The 19,105-nt window shown below is 37.9% G+C and overlaps 1 long non-coding RNA gene across 1 annotated transcript in view; it reads left to right on the plus strand.

Moving 5' to 3' along the window:
• The window catches only part of LOC132886393 (uncharacterized), a 127,970-nt gene extending 112,388 nt beyond the window's left edge, over positions 1-15,582 (plus strand). The window contains exon 7 of the long non-coding RNA XR_009654692.1: positions 13,755-15,582. This is a non-coding gene — a long non-coding RNA (uncharacterized LOC132886393). The remainder of the gene's footprint in view (positions 1-13,754) is intronic.
• The last annotated feature ends 3,523 nt before the right edge of the window (positions 15,583-19,105 follow it).

The following is a 19,105-nucleotide window of genomic DNA, read 5'->3' on the forward strand; positions in this document are numbered from 1 at the left end:
TTGATAGATGTAGAGCACTCTTCTTGATAACGCTGACTTTCTTGCTAAAGTTGCTTCAAAATATGTGCCGGAGGAGGCGGAGCTTCACAAAGCATTCCATCGCTTTTCTGTTTAAACTGCCAATCCACATGGCAATAAATAAATAAATAAATAAAATGGTGTGTTAAATTGTACTTTTTTGCATGCTGACATGGTTTTCTCAAAGTAAAAAGGGTTCTTCAAGAGATCTTTCGAGGTTCTGTGGGTAATTAAGTGTTCTTACCCTCCTACAAGGTTTCAACCCGGAACCTGTTCTTGTCTGAAAACGTTTTCTGTAGAGGATCTTTAATGTTTTCCCCAAGAAAGACAACCACTTTGTTTTGGGGTTCTGCATAAACTTTAGAGTGTAGAAGATTCTTTGACCTCTGAAAACAGTTCTCCATGAAACCATTTCTCATGGAGGAATCACATTTTTTATTGTTGGGCTCTACATGGAATTTTGAAGGGTTCCCCCAAGAGGGGCAACACAAATGATTCTTATAGGTTCAACATTTAGAGAGTAAAAAAAAAAGGGTTCTTCAAGAGTTCTTTCAAGGTTCTTTTCAGGGTTCTGAGCTTCCTCAAAGGTTTCCACAATTTGTTGTCGAGTTCACTGTAGTATCTTTAAGGGTTCCCCCAAGAGAGACAACTCGAAAACAATGAGGAATCTTAGAGGAAAGGGTTCTTTATGGGTTCTTTGGATGATTTCAGAGTTCATAGTGGAGAAAAGCAGTTCCTTGTGGAACTTTTTCTGATGAAGGAAACTTGTTTGTTGGGGTCAATGCAGAGGAACAACAGGAATAAGCCTCAAGGGTTCGAAAATGGCGAAGAAATGAGTTTGTAGTACAGAAGAGTAGAATATTCAATGACCAGCCTCCAGCCGTGTGTGTGTTTGGAGGTTGGTCTTGTCAGAACCCATCATGCTCAGCTGGCTGGAGACATGAACGCCCTCAAAAAAGCGGTCATCAGGGCTTCAGGGATTTGCACACAGTTGCATCAGTTCACCTCGGCAGCTTCGCTAAAAATAATCTGATTTGTCTGAACAAAAAAAAAAAACACACAACAACAACAACACAGTGAGATGAATGAAAAAAAAAACACTCACAAGACTTTTACAAGTTTTATTTCAGAATTTAACAACTGCGTTAGTGAGAGGAGACAGAATTTAATTCACCGAGATTTATTTTTATTATTTATTTATTTTTTTTATTTAAAGAAAATCCAAAATGGCTGTTTGTGATGAACTGACCTCATGCACTGTCCTGTTACATTCTGCATTCTGATTGGTCACAAGGTATTGATCAGTTTTCTATAAATTTTTTTCTCATACATAAACATTCCTGAGAACAGAGTCCTGTTTCATGGCATTTTACATTAAAGCTGTACTGCCTTTCAGATTTTTTCAAGTGTGGGTCATAAAAAGAATTTTCCCCACACCCAATTATTTTTGTTTAGTGACCGAAAGCTACTGAATTCGAATCACAGACTTCCAATTTTATCAGGTTTTTGAAAATAGAACAATTATTGAATTTATCTCCACATGGCCCTAAATTCTCCGCTATTTTTTCCTGCTTCACCATGACCCAATACAAGATACTACGTCCTGCATCACATGGTGGGCTTTCCCTGTTCACACAAGGCATTGTGGGATACAAATTTGAAACAGGAGAGAAAAATGGAGGACGTGAGTGTGCGAATGAAACGTGAAAGAGCGACTACAGTAACGGAAAGAAAGCGAGAAGAAAAGACGTTATGTTCTATACGAAGGAAAGGAAACGCAGGACCAAACTAATAAATATGGGCGCTCAGCGAGCACCTCGGTGTGATCAGCTGTTCGTTTAGTGACAGAATGATGGAACTGTCAGTGCACGCTCAAAGGTAAACCTGTAGATGGCAGTAATGCGACACTGTGGATGCCAGCTGCCGTAAAACCCAAAAGAAGAAGAAGGTAAACCTGCGCATGTGCACACGGACTTCCTCTGTCTGCTTGACTGCGCCAAGCGAGCGATTTCATGCACATTATTTGCTTTAATCCCCTCAAATTAAACAACTTCCCAGCCACAGCATGGCCTGATATTTTGTGAGATATTACAGAAATGAACAGATATCACAATCACCACATTTCAGACGGAACTACATTTCAGTGATTTTATGCAATCGAAAGGCCGTCTCGCTTTAAAGGTAACTTTAAATGGATAAAAAGTACATATTCTTATTTAATAAATATAATATAATCAGCGTCTTTTCATGTTTTTTTAACAGTCAGTTGTATCATTAAAGGTTCTGACTTTCTGAAAGAGGGACAAATGTAGAATCTGGAAGGGTTTTAAATTTTCTTGAGACTTTACTCGCCAAGTTAAAAAAAAAGTTCTCTTCGAGAGTTCTTTCAGGGTTCTTAGAATCCTCAAGGAACATTTCTGATCGAGAATCACTCTGTTATTGGGTTCCACATCGAAACATGTCAGGGTTCGACATTCAGCCTGGAGACTTTTCAAGAAGAGAAAGCATTCTTTACAGTTGCAGTTCATGTTGCTTTACGACCAAAAAGGGTTCTGTTTGGAACCTTGTGCATGTCGGGAAACTCTCTTGTGTAGGAATTTATCTCGAAATGTTCAGGTTCCCAATCAAAGCCAGTCTGAGGCTTTTCTAGAAGAGGACAGTCTTCATGAATGAAGAATGGTTGTTTCAGGGTTCGGTGAATACTTAAGCATTTTGGCTTCCAAAAGGGGTTCTGTTTGGAACTTGTAGAATTTTTCAGGGTTCTATGAGAGATAGAGAGACAGCTGAAGGAAACGTAAATGGTTCTTAAAGGGTTAATTATGCGTTCATTGGATAAATAAGGGTGTATATGTTCCAAAAAAAATAATAAAGACCGACAAAACACTCTGTTCTCCAAAGAACCTTCAAACCTTCAGTGGTTTCCATAGAGGGACAAATAAAGAACCAAGAAGAGTGTACACACTCCACAGAACAGTCTGTATATTTATTTACACACACACACACACACACACACACACACACACACACACACACACACACACACACACACACACAGTTTGAACATTTCTTTACACATCTCAGTTGATGAGAATTCAGTGGGTTTGGACTTCATGAAGACCAGCTGAATTTTTTTTGAGAAATAGAACTCTATTGGTTCTTCATCATTGTTCCTCATTATTTCACTCCTCGGGCTGAGTGTGAGCACACTGCGTTATATTTCCTCAGACCGTGTTCTCATCTGTTGTCGGCTCATTTGTCAAATTGTCATCGAATTTACATAATGTACTTTCCGCATGTTTGATTCTGCATCTGGCTTCCAGCTGTTTCACTCGGCGTCTCAGGATGTGTGTGACGCTACATCACTATGACACGTGTATCTTACTCTCATGGTACCACGTTCTGATTGGTCAGAGTGCTGAGGTGTTGATTGATTTCCAATCGCGGCAGCTCTGACAGTCGCGCAGCCACAGATCGCAGGTCTATAGTCGTTCTAATACATTATCTATCGCTTCTATGGTAACATCTCGCTAAAAACGTGCGTCATGGTTGATACGGTGGAGGTTTCCAGGGTCAGCGCTTTGTAACAGTCCGAGGTAAAGCTGTACGTAACTAAGTTTACCGACAACGTTTAGACTTTGCACGATAACATAAATATTATTGTTCTTTTGTTAAATACCCTGGACTCTTTTGCGGATATAACGAATAAAAGTATCAGAGTGTAAAATACGCTACGCAATTATCGGAAAGCCTCAGAAGCTTTTATACACTCGTTGTTCACATTACTCTCATGCTCTGTGTGTATTTGTACTTGGTACGTATTGAGGACCGGAATATGTTTTTTACCAGCAAAGTGAGGACATTTTGGCTGGTCCTCACTGCTTCAAAGGGCTGTCTGAGGGTTAGGGTTAGAATTTTCTATATTTCTGCATAAATATGACCTAAAACATCATCAGATTTTCACACAAGTCCTAAAAGTAGATAAAGAGAACCCAGTTAAACAAATGAGACAAAAATATTATACTTGGTCATTTAGTTATTGAGGAAAATGATCCAATATTACATATCTGTGAGTGGCAAAAGTATGTGAACCTCTAGGATTAGCAGTTAATTTGAAGGTGAAATTAGAGTCAGTTGTTTTCAATTAATGGGATGACAATCAGGTGTGAGTGGGCACCCTGTTTTATTTAAAGAACAGGGATCTATCAAAGTCTGATCTTCACAACACATGTTTGTGGAAGTGTATCATGGCAAGAACAAAGGAGATTTCTGAGGACCTCAGAAAAAGTGTTGTTGATGCTCATCAGGCTGGAAAAGGTTACAAAACCATCTTTAAAGAGTTTGGACTCCACCAATCCACAGACAGACAGATTGTGTACAAATAGAGGAAATTCAAGACCATTGTTACCCTCCCCAGGAGTGGTCGACCAACAAAGATCACTCCAAGAGCAAGGCGTGTAATAGTCAGCGAGGTCACAAAGGACCCCAGGGTAACTTCTAAGCAACTGAAGGCCTCTCTCACATTGGCTAATGTTAATGTTCATAAGTCCACCATCAGGAAAACACTGAACAACAATGGCGTGCATGGCAGGGTTGCAAGGAGAAAGCCACTGCTCTCCAAAAAGAACATTGCTGCTCATCTGCAGTTTCCTAAAGATTATGCGGACAAGCCAGGAGGCTATTGGAAAAATGTTTTGTGGACAGATGAGACCAAAATAGAACTTTTTGGTTTAAATGAGAAGCGTTATGTTTGGAGAAAGGAAAACACTGCACTCCAGCATAAGAACCTTATCCCATCTGTGAAACATGGTGGTGGTAGTATCATGGTTTGGGCCTGTTTTGCTGCATCTGCATCAGGATGGTTTGCCATCATTGATGGAACAATGAATTCTGAATTATACCAGCGAATTCTAAAGGAAAATGTCAGGACATCTGTCCATGAACTGAATCTCAAGAGAAGGTGGGTCATGCAGCAAGACAATGACCCTAAGAACGCATGTTGTGGAAGGACCTGAAGCGAGCAGTTCATGTGAGGAAACCCACCAACATCCCAGAGTTGAAGCTGTTCTATACGGAGGAACGGGCTAAAATTCCTCCAAGCCGGTGTGCAGGACTGATCAACAGTTACCGCAAACGTTTAGTTGCAGTTATTGCTGCACAAGGGGGTCACACCAGATACTGAAAGCAAAGGGTCACATACTTTTGCCACTCACAGATATGTAATATTGGATTATTTTCCTCAATAAATAAATGACCAAGTATAATATTTTTGTCTCATTTGTTTAACTGGGTTCTCTTTATCTACTTTTAGGACTTGTGTGAAAATCTGATGATGTTTTAGGTCATATTTATGCAGAAATATAGAAAATTCTAAAGGGTTCACAAACTTTCAAGCACCACTGTACGTACATACATACATACATACATACATACACACACACACACACACACACATATATATAGTGTGTGTGTGTGTTCTTGTGTATAAGTTTATAACACGGACTAGCATTCCAGTACTTACCGGTACTTCTCTGAAGGTATGTGGTCATATGACCGTTGCGCTCTCATGAGCACATCGAAGGCTGATCCGTTCGTGCTACTTGATTCGATAGGACTCTCTGCGGCTCCATCCTCTTCTAATTCCACAGTCAGATACTTGCAGCCAAAATCGCGAACTAACGTTATGGCAGGCATATTTGGCATCGCGCTCGTTACATCACCACCTTCTTTCTGAGAACCAAAGATCGTTTTGATCTTTTCATTGTTTACTTTCAACGCTTGAGAGACGAAATCGCCCACGTTTTGGTTAGTGAGACAGTGAAAAGACTTTTCTTGACCACACTTTATGCTTTCGTACAGTTGAGGCGATAGCTCAGAATCCATGCTGTCAGCGTCAGCCATGGTCAGCACGAGGTTGACACTGTCGTAAAGCGGTCGTAAAGACCATAAAAACATTCAAGTCAATACTCAATGTCGTAAATGGTTTCGTTTTCGGACTCGGCTGAAGTGGATATATACAACACGTATTGTCGTTTGTATTTGCGATTCTAATACGGTTTACTTAAAGAAATATGACCTAGTACCAGGGATACAGTGCTGCTACAAGAAAAATATGTGACTATTTTTTTTACATTTCTTTTTGTACGTTTCGGCGGTAAAAATAAAAATACGCAAAGAACTTTTTATTTTTCTAGTGGTAGTATTTAACTGCCGTCGGCGGATCCGTGATCCGAAAAATCTAAAATGAGTCGCCTTAAGATTTAATCTTAGTGTTGAGGTTAGAATGAGGTTTCAGTTAGGGTTCTGTTAGAGTGAGGCATTTCATTGTGATGGTTAAGGTTAGCATAAGGGGCGAAGGAATGTGTCATGTCAACGAGTCCCCACAGTGCTAGAAATACAAGTGTGTGTGTGTGTGTGTGTGTGTGTTTCCTCCACATCAGCACACTGAAGCTGATGTAATTGTCACCTCCAGCGACTCTGAATTAAGAAACAGATTAAAACCTCACACGGTGAGCTGCTGCTATGTTTGCGATAAGATCTTTGCACGTAATGAACCATAACACAAATGTTTTCACATTCTGCATGAATTAACGTCAGCACAGGATTTTTAATCAGACGTGTTTCTTTTCATCATTTACCTCAAATTACTGTGCTGGAATTAAATCAGGGCTCACGCTCACGCGGACATATCATTATTTGTTTCTCTTTTTTGGGGGGGAAAAGCACTGACATGCTGATAGTTTGTTAGTCCGTGCGACTATTTACTATGAATGATCATCTACATGTGATCATGTGACCATGACTGCGTCGTTTTTGCTGCGTCTTTGTACTTTCACAGGTTCAGGAACTCCAGGATGCTGATATGTGCCGAGTGATCCGACCACTGAGCTCTGTATGCAATCTGGAGAGCTCCAAGCCTATTCCCTGCTGTAGAGACGAGTGAAGCCATCTGGCCGCCATCTTATTACTCTCATCACGTGGATTTGGTTTGTGTGTTAAACCATCGTATCCAGTCAAATTTGCCCCAAGAAAAGTATCTCCTGACTTTTTCCCCCCTTTCATGACCTCGTCTTATTTTCTCAACTTTACCCCCATTCCTTACATATCTTTATAGCGCTCCGCTTCACTGTTATTGTTTTTTCCTTTTCCAGTTCAGTCTCTGATCTTTTTTTTGAACGGCTCTTTTACTACTCTAATTATTCTGACGGAGATTATTTCAGTTTTTCTCTTATACAGTGTGTCTTTCTCTTTCATATAGTTCTTCTTTGTTGCTACTATCTATCTATCTATCTATCTATCTATCTATCTATCTATCTATCTATCTATCTATCTATCTATCTATCTATCTATTATTCCAGCACAAAGGCTGTTCAATACTTCCTTTCTATTTTGAGCAGTTGTTGAAACATGATTATTTTCTCATGTTATTTGCCATTGTCACTTCATTCTCACAGTCATGTCTGAACAGTATTGACTGGTCATATGATTCACCATCATTTCAGACACAAATGATTGAATTTTGATGTTTTTTTTTGAAGACCACACAGTGTTTAGCAAATGGGAGAACCTTTCATGTGGTAAACAAATGCAATGAGAAATCCAGCATCCGACAGCATGGATGCCGGATGCACCATCTTGCCAAATACTTCAATGAGAAGATGACTGGACTGGACCCACACTCCGCAAGCGGTGAACAAAACTCATCTTGCATTGGCATGAATGATTTCATTTTCCACTGCATACATCATTCATCATTCATAATTCTGATAAAAGTTGCATTTGTTTGCCAAGTTGGATTTCTCGTTGCATTTGTTTACCACATTAAAGGTTCCCTCATTTGTTAAACACTGTGTGCTCTTAAAAAGAAAAAGAATCAAAATTTAATCATTTGTGTCTAAAATGACAGTGAATTATGTGAACAATAAATACTGTTAAGACATGACTGTAAAAATGAAGTGAAAATGCCAAATAACATGAGAAAATAATCCTGTTTCAACAACTGTCCTAAACAGAAAGGAAGTATTGTCCAGCCTTTGTGTTGGTATAATAGATAGATAGATAGATAGATAGATAGATAGATAGATAGATAGATAGATAGATAGATAGATAGATAGATAGATAGATAGAGTGGATATAGAAAGTGTGCACACCCCGTGAAAATGATTTGTTTTTTCTGATGTAAAAAAAAAAACGAGACCACGATAAATAATTTCAAAACTTTTCCCACCTTTAATGTGACCTATAACCTGTACAATTCAATTGAAAAACAAACAAATCTGTTTGGGGGGAAAAACATATAAAATAAAAAAATGTGCAATAAGCTGGTTGCATAAGTGTGTGCACCCTTAAACTAATATTTTGTTGAAGCACCTTTTGATTTAATTACAGCATTCAGTCTTTTTGAGTTTACACCTGCCATCAATTAAAATGACTCTGATTAACCCCAAATAAAGTTCAGACATTTACTCCGTTGCATCCTCCAGCAAAAGCCACGGGTCACAGAGAGCTTACAAAGCATCAGCGGGATCTCATTGTTGAAAGGTATCAGTCAGGAGAAGGGTACAAAAACATTTCCACAGTGTTCGATATACCATGGAGCACAGTGAAGACCGTCATCAAGAAGTGGAGAAAATATGGGACAACAGTGACGTTACCGAGAACTGGACGTCCCTCTAAAATTGATGAAAAGACAAGATGAAAACTGGTCAGGGAGGCTGCCGAGAGGCCTACAGCAACACTGAAGGAGCTACAGGAATTTCTGGCAAGTACTGGTTGTGTACTACATGTGACAACAATCTCCCGTATTCTCCATATGTCTGGACTATGAGGTAGGGTCAAAGAAAAACATCCAGGCCTGGTTAAATTTCACAAAAAAAATACATCAACTCTCCCAAAAGCATGTGGGAAAATGTGTTATGGTGTGATGAAACCAAGGTTGAACTTTTCAGCCACAATTCCAAAAGGTATGTTTGGTGCAAAAACAACACTGCCCATCACCAAAAGAACCCCATACCCACGGTGAAGCATGGTGGTGGCAGCATCATGTTTTGGAGTTGTTTTTCTTCAGCTGGAACAGGGGCTTTAGTCAAGTTGAAGGGAATTATGAACAGTTCTAAACACCAGTCAATTTTGGCCCAAAACCTTCAGGTGTCTGCTAGAAAGCTGAAGATGAATTTCATCTTTCAGCACGACGATGACCCCAAAAAAGTTTTGGAACGGCCCAGCCAGAGCCCAGACCTAAATCCAATTGAAAATCTGTGGGGTGACCTGAAGAGGGCTGTGCACAAGACACGCCCTCGCAATCTGACAGATCTGGAGCGCTTTTGCAAGGAAGAGTGGGCAAATATTGCCAAGTCTAGATGTGGCAGGCTGATAGACTCCAACCCAAAAAGACTGAATGCTGTAATTAAATCAAAAGGTGCTTCAGCAAAGTATTAGTTTAAGGGTGTGCACACTTATGCAACCAGCTTATTGTACGTTTTTTTAATTTTATTTTTTTCCCTCTTAGCAGATTTGTTTTTCAATTGAATTGTACAGGTTATACAGTGGTGCTTGAAAGTTTGTGAACCCTTTAGAATTTTCTATATTTCTGCATAAATATGACCCAAAACATCATCAGATTTTCACACAAGTCCTAAAAGTAGATAAAGAGAACCCAGTTAAACAAATGAGACAAAAATATTATACTTGGTCATTTATTTATTGAGGAAAAGGATCCAATATTACATATCTGTGAGTGGCAAAAGTATGTGAACCTCTAGGATTAGCAGTTAATTTGAAGGTGAAATTAGAGTCCGGTGTTTTCAATCAATGGGATGACAATCAGGTGTGAGTGGGCACCCTGTTTTATTTAAAGAACAGGGATCTATCAAAGTCTGATCTTCACAACACATGTTTGTGGAAGTGTATCATGGCACGAACAAAGGAGATTTCTGAGGACCTCAGAAAAAGCGTTGTTGATGCTCATCAGGCTGGAAAAGATTACAAAACCATCTCTAAAGAGTTTGGACTCCACCAATCCACAGTCAGACAGATTGTGCACAAATGGAGGAGATTAAAGACCACTGTTACCCTCCCCAGGAGTGGTCAACCAACAAAGATCACTCCAAGAGCAAGGTGTGTAATAGTCGGCGAGGTCACAAAGGACCCCAGGGTAACTTCTAAGCAACTGAAGGCCTCTCTCACATTGGCTAAGGTTAATGTTCATGAGTCCACCATCAGGAGAACACTGAACACCAATGGTGTGCATGGCAGGGTTGCAAGGAGAAAGCCACTGCTCTCCAAAAGAACATTGCTGCTCATCTGCAGTTTGCTAAAGATCATGTGGACAAGCCAGAAGGCTATTGGAAAAATGTTTTGTGGATGGATGAGATCAAAATAGAAATTTTTGGTTTAAATGAGAAGCATTATATTTGGAGAAAGGAAAACACTGCATTCCAGCATAAGAACCTTATCCCATCTGTGAAACATGGTGGTGGTAGTATCATGGTTTGGGCCTGTTTTGCTGCATCTGGGCCAGGACGGCTTGCCATCATTGATGGAACAATAAATTCTGAATTATACCAGCGAATTCTAAAGGAAAATGTCAGGACATCTGTCCATGAACTGAACCTCAAGAGAAGATGAGTCATGCAGCAAGACAACGACCCTAAGCACACAAGTCATTCTACCAAAGAATGGTTAAAGAAGAATAAAGTTAATGTTTTGGAATGGCCAAGTCAAAGTCCTGACCTTAATCCAATTGAAATGTTGTGGAAGGACCTGAAGCGAGCAGTTCATGTGAGGAAACCCACCAACATCCCAGAGTTGAAGCTGTTCTGTACGGAGGAACGGGCTAAAATTCCTCCAAGCCGGTGTGCAGGACTGATCGACAGTTACCGCAAACGTTGAGTTGCAGTTATTGCTGCACAAGGGGGTCACACCAGACACTGAAAGCAAAGGTTCACATACTTTTGCCACTCACAGATATGTAATATTGGATCATTTTTCTCAATAAATAAATGACCAAGTATAATATTTTTGTCTCATTTGTTTAACTGGGTTCTCTTTATCTACTTTTAGGACTTGTGTGAAAATCTGATGTTTTTGATCATATTTCTGCAGAAATATAGAAAATTCTAAAGGGTTCACAAATTTCAAGCACCACTGTAGGTCACATTAAAGGTGGGAAAAGTTTTGAAATTATTTATCATGGTCTCTTTTTTTTTTTTACATCAGAAAAGCCTATCATATTAACGGGGTGTGTACACTTTTATATCCACTGTAGACAGAAAGGAAGAACTATACAAAGAGAAAGGTACACCGGATCAGAGAAAAACAGAAAAATAATTACAGTCGTAAAAGAGCTGTTCAAAAAAAAAAGATCAGAGACTGGACTGGAAAAGGAAAAACAATAACAGTGAAGCGGAGCACTATAAAGATAAGTAAGGAATGGGGTAAAGTGGAAAAAATGAGGGAATGAAAGGGGGGAAAAGTCAGGAGATACTTTTCTTGGGGCAAATTTGACTGGATACAACGCTTTAACACACAAACCACATACACGTGATGTGAGTGGCAAAATGGCGGCCAGATGGCTTTACTCGTCTCTACAGCGGGGAATAGGCTCTGAGCTCTCCAGATTGCATACAGAGCTCAGTGGATATGATATTAACGTATCTTGGTGCTTGAGGATGATCGACATCACGGGATAAAGGTTTGCGAACAAACTGCCTTCAAAACAGCTGGATTACATTCAAAAGATCATCTTAATTGTCAATAAAAATACATTTTTAACATCGTCAAGGTGGAACAGTAATAAATATTTGTAATTACACAATGTAAATTTCACATTATTAAACCGTCACACTCTGGTTGTGTCACTGTTTGCCAGATTACACAGGAATTTATTTATTTATTTATTGTCTTTTAAAAATGAACACAACCCGAGTATTTGTTCACAGAATTCAACACAACGTGTGTCAACTGATTTGCTTTAAACAGCACATCCTGGGTTCATAGAAAACATTTTGACACATTCACCGTGATAAAATCCTCAAATTAAATTTTACACCAGCGTCGCCCCAGAACTCACCCACTGATGTGGAAGAATCGATCCGTTTGTGTGAGTTTGAAAACGTCTTTCCTCCCAGTTAACCTGGTGGAAACATGTTACAGGACGTCAGTTACTGCAGTCTCGGTACTTCAATATTAATTTATTGTAAATTTGAGATCACAACAATGCTTTATCGCAATATCAGTATCAACAATAATTTATCGTGATTTTGATACCTGATTACATTTTCACAATCCTGATACTATCGCCATAATTTATAACAATATCCCCAATAATGTATTGCAGTATCGATAACACAGCAATAATTTATTGCAATCTTGATCACACGATTCATCACAATATCAATATGAACAATAATTTATTACGATATTGATATCAACAACATATTGCAATGTTGATATAAGAAGAAAAACTTATCGCAATATCGATATCGCAGTATTAATAACAACAACTTATTGCAGTATTACAGCCATTTATTGTAATGTTGATATCGGCAATAATTTGGCACAATATTGATGCCACAGCAATAATTTATCATAATCTCGATATCGCAGCAATTTATTGCGATATCAATTTCGCAACAAGGATTTATCACAATCTTGATCTCACCACAATTTATTACAATATTGATTTTCGCAACAAGGATTTATTTCAATCTCAATATCACAACAATTTATCTCAATTTCGATATTATAATTTTTCGCAATCTCTATCACAGCAATTTATTGTAATCTTGATTTGGCAGCAATTTATCAGAATCTTGATATTGCAACAATTTATTGCAATCTTGATCTCAACAATTTATCACAATGTTGATTTTGCAAGAAGGATTTATCACAATCTCAGTATCGCAACAATTTATTGCAGTCTCGATATCACAGCAATTTATCACAATCTTGATATTGCAACAAGGATTTATCACAATATTGATTTTGCAACAAGGATTTATTGCAATCTCAATATTGCAGCAAATTTATCGCAATTTTGATATTGCAACAATTTATCGCAATATCAATTTTGCAGAAAGGATTTATCGCAATCTCGATATTGCAACAATTTATCGCAATCTTGATATTACAGCAATTTATTGCAATCTCGATATCACAACGATTTATTGCAAAATTGGTATCAACAATAGCTTATAGCAATCTTGATATTGCAACAATTTATCGCATTATCAATTTTGCAACAAGGATTTATTGCAATCTCAATGTTGCAACAATTTATCATAATATTGGTATCAACAATAGCTTATCGCAATATTGATATTGCACCAATTTATCGCAGTCTCGATATCGGAACAATTTATCGCAATATCAACAATAGCTTATCAAAATGTTGATTTTGCAACAATACATTATCACAATCTCAATATCGCAGCAACTTATTGCAGGATTGATATCAACAAGAGTTTATTGTAATATTAATACCGTAATAGTTTATTGCAATCTTGATATCACAACAATTGATTGCAGTATTGATATCAATGATAGTTTCTCGCAATATCGATCCCAACACTGATTTATCTGGACTGAAGGTGATTTAAATGTTTATTTTTAGAAATGATGCTGTGATCCTGATACTTTAAAAGCGATTGTGATCTGAATCACAGTGTTGGTTGATGTCCTCTGATATCTGCCTGTAATTTTTCCTCTTTTTTTCTTCTTCTGATTTCTCCTTTCTTCAGAATATGACGGCGTTTAGCTCATAAATCACAGCAGCGGCGGAAGCTTCATCATCCGCCGGTGTCCACAGAAGACGGACGATGGAGCAGCGAGCAGCTTCTTTAATTCAGCGAGCAATCAGTGTGATGGAGAACCTCTCGGTGGGACGCTCACCAACACCAGCCGGGACATCAGACTCACTCTCTTTCTATTTATGGAGGCGGTGTGTGTGTGTGTGTGTGTGTGTGTGTGTGTGTGTGTCTTGTAATATATCACATCCCAGTCGAGTTTATAGAAGGTGACACTGCATTTTAATTGGATATGAAATTGGAGCATTTTGGACAAAAACAAAATGGCTGACATTCCAGTCATTATGATGATAAACCCTTTATTTTGGTCTGAAGTCATGAAAGGAAAGGAAAAATGACTGATTTTGAAACAACATGGCTGACTTTTTCTTCTCTTTTTGTTTTCATGAACAATTAAAACATAAGAATGGACAATTTTAATACAAAAATAATTGGTAGCGTTCCACTTTCCCCCTGAAGAATCTCCTGATAAATCGTTGGCTGTTTAAAATGTTTTTAATCTGATTGTTTAAGTGGTTAATTCTGTGCTAAAACTGCCGTAAAGTTTGTTGTAATAAGATTTATAATCTATCGTTGGTTATAAAAGGCTGAAAATGAGCTAAGATTTCTTAAATACAACCAATTTTTGCAACAAAGCAACAGGCAGGTAAGGAAGTTGTTCATTTTCGATGTGAATTTCATCATGACGAGAATTATTTGGACTGAGATTTAAAAAATTCTGTGCAAATTAGGGACGACACAGTCAAGCAACAACAACGACAAAAGCCCATGATTGTCTCGACTGAATCTTCGGACCGATCCCATGATGCAGCTCGAGTTTCCACAAAAACTGTTTTCCAGCAGTTCGATCTATGATCTCATGTTAAATGTGTCGAAAGATGTTATGAAGTAAAATACAGCTTGAAAGAGATCGTTGGTGTCTCTGGTGAGTGCACGTCATACACGAGCCCAGTTAGCTTGCTTTGCTAATCTAATCTGGAAACAATGTTAGCATGAAATCATGTGTAACCTGGAATTTTAACGACTGAATTTCACACTATTTGATTTGTGTTGAACTTTTTAGCTTTAGAAACTGTGCCTCACTATTCTTGGTTCTCAGGAACAAATTTAAGAAAATGTGAGATAGGTCATGCCTACAAGCTAGCGTGAATGTAGATGTAAAGTTACAGCCTGCCAAAGCGCTGTAGACTCCTTCCATGTTCAAGAAGTGTCTCCTGATTCAAACTCCACCATGGCGACGGTTTTTAATCTGTTTATGTGGAGCGTTTGCGGAAACATGACGTGTGTGTGTGTGTGTTATGCTGACTGTAGAGGCATTAAAATTAAAACAATCGACAGAGAAGGAAAAAGTTTGTGGTGTGTTTCGACATCAACAACATGTTTATTCACATCGCATCACGTCCCCGAGGACCCGCTGAGGGCAGGTGACTTACTGAATCTGCGTTTACATTTCACATACGCACGCACGTGTGCAAAATTGCCAAAACGTCGACAGATTTCAGTGATCCGTGACCCTTTTGAATTTCCGGTGGCGTTTAGCGTTTTGGCGTGGTGTGAATTAGCCACATCTGGCTGCACACGTGAGGGACAGGAGATTAAATTCAACTCCATGCTGGCTGGATGTTCAACTTGAAAGTCCTCAGAGAACGAGGCAGGTTCAGGAAAACACTCATGAGGTGATTGGTGATAAATATTGAATAAAATCCAGAGTTTATCAATAATAATATCAATAAATTAATTATAATTACAAAATTAGGAAATAAAATAGTCATTAATTAACATTATTAATTTTTAAAATAGTAATAAAATCTAAATAATTATAAATATATTTGATGAATAATGATCATTTGCAATAATTTAAAAAAAATAATTTTTAATACTGATTTTGTTTAATAAATTTTTACCTTAATTTTCCCTTTTATAAATATTTCCTTCATTTTAAAAAATCATTATTTTTCTTAACATGACTCCCCTTAACATTTTCTTCATATTTGTTACCTTTTCCTGATTATTTCGTAATGCTTACTTATTTTTAAAATCTGTTTTTTCCCTTATTGCCTGAAATTATTTCTGATCACTTTCTTTTCCCGAAATAGTTCATTAATTAAAAAAAAAAAAAAATATATATATATATATATATATATATATATATATATATATATATATATATATATATATATATATTATATATATATATATATGTATTCAGTTTATTCATTTTCATTTTCCCTGAATGTACTCATACTTTTTAAAATTACTTTTAAAATTTTGAATTTCGCTTTACACTTTAATTTAGTTCATAATTTTAAAAATTTTCCTTGAATTCTCTGTTCTTTTGTCTGAATATTTTCTGATATTTTATCATCTGTTTGAATCACCACAGCCACCATGAATAACTTCTGACATTTTTTTCTGAATATTTATTGAAATATCGGGGGGGGGTTTCTAATTTTTTTTTAAAAAGTTTTTAAAATTCACTTTGAGCTTGCGTGTCTTTAACTGGTTAATTTTTTACTTTATTTTCAGATCCTTGTTGAAGCTGAGTTTCCCATCACCACGTCATTTCAGTGATCGTTTACTTTCTCATTCGTTAATCGATTAATTTCCTCCTGAACTGTATCCACTGCTGCTAATGTGAGAAGTAACGAGCTCACAGTATCATGACGATAACAGTGGGTTAATTATGCTAATGATGTGTTAATGGCATTCTCGACCTGTGGCACTGATTTAACTGTAAAGACCGAATGTTTAAATACAGGAAGATAAACTGGAAACGTAAACTGTGTGTGAAATAAAGAGAATCGGAACGTTTCTCTGTACAGCGTAGAAACTCTGAGACGGATTTTAACTGAAAACGTGACGAGATCGGCATCTCTTCAAAAGCGAGCGAGTTAAAAACAGATGAAATAAATTAATTCAGCAGTGTGAAGATGAGTCGTTTCGTTCTTGTTACACACTCAGCTTCGTTCTCTGATGAGATTCGCCAAGCGAGCGAACGTCACCTGCTCTGTAACTTCAGCAGCGGGTCACTCAGGATCGTTCTGAGGAAACGTTCGAGATGATCGTCGTCTGGATTTCTCACTTTCCAGCTTCAGAACTCGGTTTAATCAGGAGATAAAATAAAATGATTATCTTACAACATTGAGTTTGAGGAAAAAAAATGTGAACTTCTTTTTGATTCCATGATCGCACTGGTCTCATATGCCGCTTTTCCACTACAAACGCGGCTGAGTCGGGCTGAGCCGTGCCGTGCTGAGTCGAGCTGAGCGGGGCTGTTGGAGTTGCATTTCGACTACAACCGCGCTGAACCGTGCTGGCTGGAAGTGGGTGGACACATTGGGTGGAGTTAGCGAAAGTGGGTGGACGTCAGGTGATGTCGTTAGGCGGCGCAAACAGTGACATCAGTGATCTTTTAAGCGGTAGTCTCACGACCCGAATAGTAAACAATAAACATGGAGGACATGGAGTCGTTAGTGTTGCTGGTCTTGGTGCTGTGGCTTGTTGTCACCGACAACGCCAACAGATACTGGCAAGAGCGTATAGATGAGGCGAGGCGCATAAGGCTTCTGAAATTCTCGTAATAAGTAATTATTCTTCTTCCGGGTTTACGGTGTTTACAGATCCCAGCGTGCTCGTGGGGGCGTGTGTGGGCATGTGAGGACACTCCTCCTCACCAATCAGTGCACAGGGGAGTGTCTGCTCACGCCCCCAGCCTCACTCGACTCGGTTTGGCTCGCTTCAGCCCCACTCCAAAACCGTGCGAGTTTTAGGGGCTAAGCAGGGCTGAAGCGAGCCGAGTCGTGCTGGTTTTTGGTAGTCGAAACGCGAGCCGTGTCGGGCTGAAGTGAGCTGAAGCGAGCTGAAGTGAGCTGAAAAAGGGTAGTGCAAAAGGGCCAGTAGTATTTAAGATGAATTTAAAATATGGTACAATTTCACCTTTAGTTTTACTATTTTTAATTGAATATTTCTGAAATAATTTTTTTAATGTCTTGTTTTATCCATGTTTATTGATATTTACCGGAGTTATATCGCTATCATTATTTCCGATGTTTTCTTTATTTTACTTTTTGTGTTTCTTAAATATAATTTTTTAATTTCTTGTAAAAATGTTCCTGAAATGTTCTTATTCGATTTCCTTTTTTCTTAAATAAAATTGTTTAAATTACTATCTTAAATTTTCTTTTTTTCTTTGTTTAATTTTTTTCCTTTTTCCTTAAATTTTTCAAATTACTTTGATTTCTTAAATTTTCTCTTTTCTTTGTTCTTTAATTTTTTCCTTTTTTTCTTAAATTAAATTTTCCAAATTGCTTTGATTTCTTAAATTTTCTTCTTGTTCTTTCATTTTTCCATTTTTTCCTTAAATTTTTTAAATTACTTTGATTTCTTAAATTTGCTTCTTTTTCTTTGTTCTTTTAATTTTTTTCTTATTTCCTCTTTAAAAAAAAAAAACATTGTCTCAGAATTTTTATTTTTGCACCTTTTTGGATCACTGGTTTCATTTCTACTTTTTCCTGTTTGATCACTCTCTGTGTAATCCAATTTAATGCGTCATTTTGTTGTCAAGATCTTCAGAGCCGAAATGAACGTGGTTTGGTTTTGTTTGTTTGTTTTAACGTGGTGGTTCGTGGTTTGCTCCAGGACCCAAAAGCCCTCAGAGGGCTGAACTGAAGCGAGTTTTCTGCTCCTTCTGTCTGCAGGATAAATAATTGAAATGTGTGAAGGTTTTCACTGAAGTCCTGGAGGTTTTCAGCCCCTGAGCTGCTCCTCTGACTGAGTGGAAATCTTCATCTCCTTTAATCTGTTTGTGTATCAGATGGAAACGATGCTGATAATTCGCTCACGCTCATGTAATCCTGCAGGATTCCCGCATCCTGTTTCCTCTCACAGGACGCGTCGGTTTGGGGATTAGTGCAGTGTTTAATTGAAATGCTATTATTTCAAAAAAGCATTTTTTCTCCCTGTGAACTTCTTCACGTGGAGTTTGATTTGATTTCTCTTCTGGTCCACTTCCTGTCAAAACATGTTTGCAAGAATTCATTTGCAAACATGAAAATATTCACAACTTTATTTAAAATGCATTTTTACATCATTGATTAATGTCTTTTTTCCTTTTTCTTGTTTTATATTAATTATATATTTTCCATAATCATTGACTGTTTTCAGTTTATTTGGTTTTATCTGAATGATACACACCAATCAGCGAGAACATGAACCTGCCTGATACACCATCGGTCCCTCGTGCTGCTAAAACAGCTCTGACCCTCGAGGCCTCGACTCCTCAACAC

Source organism: Neoarius graeffei, chromosome 5 (assembly GCF_027579695.1).
Source record: "Neoarius graeffei isolate fNeoGra1 chromosome 5, fNeoGra1.pri, whole genome shotgun sequence".
Taxonomy (NCBI): domain Eukaryota; kingdom Metazoa; phylum Chordata; class Actinopteri; order Siluriformes; family Ariidae; genus Neoarius; species Neoarius graeffei.